The sequence below is a fragment of the Panicum virgatum genome, chromosome 7N, assembly GCF_016808335.1.
Source record: "Panicum virgatum strain AP13 chromosome 7N, P.virgatum_v5, whole genome shotgun sequence".
NCBI classification, from domain to species: domain Eukaryota; kingdom Viridiplantae; phylum Streptophyta; class Magnoliopsida; order Poales; family Poaceae; genus Panicum; species Panicum virgatum.
The window spans coordinates 39,935,427-39,940,000 of record NC_053151.1 but is presented as its reverse complement, the minus strand read 5'-3'; the positions used below and the strand labels follow the sequence as shown (position 1 = coordinate 39,940,000).

Here is a 4,574-nt window from a genome sequence, read left to right as displayed (position 1 = left end):
TTTATAAATTCAAACTCGATTTGTAATAATAATTTAGTTTCATACTCTGCGCTATAAAATTTGTGGAATGTTGTATTCTCTGGACTGCTTTGTCGATCCTGTTTCAAGTGGTTTAATCGGGATTTTACCCGACAGCACTACCAGATTAATCCGTTTGAAGTGTGTGTTAACCTGTATTACCTTTATGGAGATGGTTAGCGCACTTGAGCCAGATTAATTTGGGCGGTACTGCCACAATGAGATAGATGTGAAAAGTCATTTATACCCTTAGCTTCTTCTCATACTCAATTTCCATTATTGTATAGTGTAATTAATCAATAATAGGTCAAAATAGATCTATTATTCTGTCGGCTGATTTGATGTCTCTTGTATTTGTTGAAATACCATTTTGTATTTAATTTAGTCTAAGGTCACATAAAAATATCATGCACATGTTTGACTAACTTGTTTCGCCATTGCTAAACATGAAAATTGTGAAAGAGAGAAAATAGCCAAGGGTAACAATGACTTTTTAGCATTAGTCTCATGGTATTATGGAGCATTACATCAGTATAGAGACAAATTTGACCTAAAAACCAAAGTTGAGGGACCAAATTGATCTTTTTGAAAGTTGAGGGACCATATTAACCCTTGGAGCAAAGTTGAAGGACCAAAGTGCCTATTTTGCCCAAATGCCTATCTTTTTTGGGGGAAAGGTGCAGTTTTTTTGTTGGCAATAACGCAAATAATAGTATGTGTTCAATTCTTGTGACAAAATAATGTTGTCACTGGAATTTTGTCGCCAAAAGCAGCTAGCACGATATCGATAAATACTAGAGCTTACTTTATTATGATAAGAAAATTATTTTCCAATGTGTTTATTTCACGTGGAGACTAGACATTCTCCCTTAGAAAGATCAATCCACCGCACTAATACCATCTTACTATTACTAATTGGAGATTCCTTTGGAGCCTCCGCATGAAGCCACCTAAGATACTAGATGGATACTCTTAAAAAATAGCCTATAAATTCTCACAAAAATTAGAAACATCTATCCATCAATCCAACAACTCTAATTATAGATCTATTATCTTTCCTAACAAATTTCCCACCTCTGCCATTATGAAAATAGACTAAACTAACCCCCTAAATATGTATCTAAATTACTCACCTCTGCCATTATAAAAAAAATCTAAAGTAACCACATGATCTTTGTGTAAATTACCCACCTATGTCATTATAAAAATAATACAAATACCCCCCTTAAATTTGCATATAAATTATCCAATTGCGTCATTATCATTACAAGTTAAATACTTCTAAATCTGAATCTAAATTATATAATTATAATAAAATATTAAGGTGCACCAATATATATAAAATTCTAAATTACTATTTCTATCATCTTTAATATATTATTTATATTATTGTGTATATAAAAATACTATCCACGATATATGTCACCATATATTCATGTATGATGGAAGCGATAAGAATACCAATTCACAAACAAATAGTTAACTAAATATATATCGAATACATATGGAGGTGTGATGCAAAATGAAAGCTATTGCAACTAGATAATAATAAATATATATTTTAGAGTATGAGTTAGAATATTTAATAGATAAAAAGATCATGAGATAGATAATTATAATTATTAACATCATTTTTATATTAATTTTAATTAATCCGTGCGGGAGCATGGGTTGATAGATTTGTTCTTTTGTTAATTAGAAATGAAATACATTGGGTAAGGTTAAGTGTAACCCTCCTTTTGTTTGTCTGACCAAGCCAGACGTGGGAATTCTATTCCTCGCGCGCTGCTACATGCGATTCTATCGCTAAAGAGTTGCTAGGGTCGCTGCATGTGGACCCACATCATAACTATTTTCTTCAAGGAGACAAGCGCCGCCGGAGTTAGGGAGTAGGGTTTACCGAGACAATCATGGTCGCCAGCAGACTTACAAAAGGGTTGGGAGGTGGCAGGGAGGATATATAGGCGGTGGTCGGTGGTGCGGACACCGCCGACATTTGCTAACCGGTGAGCAAGGGATCAGAGCGGGACGCGGGCGTTGGACGACGGGCGGGGTACGCGGCAGGCACCAGACAATGGGGGTCCGGCGGCGGAGCCGCTGGAGACCGGGAAGACGACTGGCAATGGGGGCGAGCACCTTGAGCGATAGGTCACTTCTCACTCGCGCGAGGAATAGACCCTGTAGGACGCGAACTTTTACGACAAATTTAAGCCCACTGGTACCACTGACAGACCAAACCAAATTCTTCCGAGTTATTTAAAACCTTAGACGCACCGAGATCCTATATGTCGCAAGCAGATGACATCCACATGCTATTTGAAATCGCTCGCCAACTTTGTTGTTGTCCAAGATGTCCCAACGAAAAACAGAGAGAGAAGCATCGACGTAGCCGCTGGCCAGGTCAACACGTATGTATACGTCGCCCGAAACGGCTACACTGCTAGGTCGAACGCGTGACCCGACCGGCTTCGGCAGGCCGGTCAGGTCAGCACGCGTACATACGGTCGTCGGCTCGTCGCCCCAAACAGGAAAGCCAACACTACTCCAAAAACAATTTGTAGGAATGCCTTGAATTCTTTTTAGAAGCGTATCTAAATTTAACCCGTTACTACAAATGGAACTAGACACTTTAGCAACAAACCCGCCCCCAAAAAAACACCATTTGTAGGGGCGGCTCACCCCCCGGCCGCCCCTAAAAATGGCACCCATTTTTAGGGGCGGCCAGGGGGTGAGCCGCCCCTACAAATTATGTTTCTAGGGGCGGCTCACCCCCCAACCGCCCCTACAAATGGCTCCATTTGTAGGGCGGCCGGGTGAGCCGCCCTTATAAATGGATTTTTAAGGGCGGTTGACATGCCGACCCGCCCCTACAAATATATGTAAGGTTTTGTGTTTGTTTTTTTTTGCTCAAATGGAGTTCTCTTTGCCTCTCTCGATTGATTTTGATGTCGATGGTGTGGATTAGCCATAGCTCATGCGAATACCAAGTCTGTGGAGAGCCACCTCCACCCCTCCAATACCAGAGAACAAGGACATCACATTCGTGCCGTGTGGAAACATGCCTTTGAGTACTGACAGGTGGTATGCAACAGTGTCCACTTGGAATGAGTTCTGATTCTTCTGGTATGATTCTTCGGGAAGCCGAGTAGGAACTCTATCTCATCCGACCCATACCAAATTCCATTTTCTGCATTCTTCAATCACATACTTTTGAACTCTTACAGGAGGCGGATCTTCACAATTTGTTAGGGCTAGGCGAATCCTCTCTAACAACTTAGCACTAGCCACACAAGTCTAAAGGTAGTTAAATTGCCGTCTTGGATCCCACGAGGACCACCACTTCTTGGTAAGAGGGAAGGTATCAAAAATTGTCTTTGGAGGTATGGGAAGTAGAGGTGATCCATTCACAAGTGGCAGGTTATGTATGTAGTCTCTCTTTCTGGCAGCAGCACAAAAGTATTTTGAGTCTACAAATTCTGGATCAATACCAAAGAGGAATCTTCATATTTTACCTCAAACACCTTTTGGGGCAAGTGCCACGTTCTCATAACAGAAGTATGGTGGCCCAATAGCCGGTCCAGGTAGCAATCTGTTGTTCACTGACCTTAACCCATTTGACAAATTAAAATCAACCATTGGTTTTTTGGAGATGCATTGGCTCATCATCCAAAGATTTAACATAAGTTCACAGCTACATGAATAGTGTGCAATACATAGTCACAACTCACAAACTACACTTCGAGATAGAAGATTTAACAAAAGTTCAATTGCATGCCTACATTACATCATCTAACGAATATTATTCCGAAGCAAGAGGTAGTCAACATACTTAACATCGCCAATCTTGGGCATTGTCAATGAAAATCAATGCACAGATAAGTGCACTGCCCTTTGCTTCACTTCTATGAGGAAGTGCTTTGCCGTAGATGGTGAACATTAGTTCTACAGTATGATCTGGCATGGTTCGAAATTGAAAAGAACCCTGGTAGAGACCTTCCCTTGTATGTATCGGTCCCTCTTTAGTCGAATAATAACCCAACTGCTCTACAACTTGACATAAAATTTCTTCTAAACTCATCGCCGCAAAGGTGTTACCAAATATATCATGCAATGGAGATGGAATACAAATATTACAAAATGCTTTGATTAACAAAATTCACATGCTATGTCATGTAGAAACTATCATAATTCTTTAAATTAACAAAATTCACATACTATGTCATGTAGATTTTCTCGTGAAAGGCTCTCACAGAGACTAACAATATCATGTTGATTCTGTCGAAGTCCTTGAATTTTGAACCATGACAAATCTGGAATCTGATAACCATAACTCTGAAGTTCCAAAAGGCATGTTTTTATGACAGTTCTTTCATAAATCACCTGAACTGGTGATTCTTTCCCAACAGCCACTATTGACATCATGGTACCTGGATCTTGTCTTAATGGTATATCGAAGGAGATTGTCATTTTCTTGAATTGTAGGCGTTCTGTGGTTAACACCTGAAGAGGTGTACCACCTAGGCATTGCAGTACCTCAGTAAGCCATTCAAAATAAT

The 4,574-nt window shown here is 39.9% G+C and overlaps 1 pseudogene; it reads right to left on the bottom strand.

Moving 5' to 3' along the window:
• Positions 1-2,979: 2,979 nt before the first annotated feature.
• LOC120681253 lies at positions 2,980-3,654 on the bottom strand (annotated as a pseudogene).
• Positions 3,655-4,574: the final 920 nt, after the last annotated feature.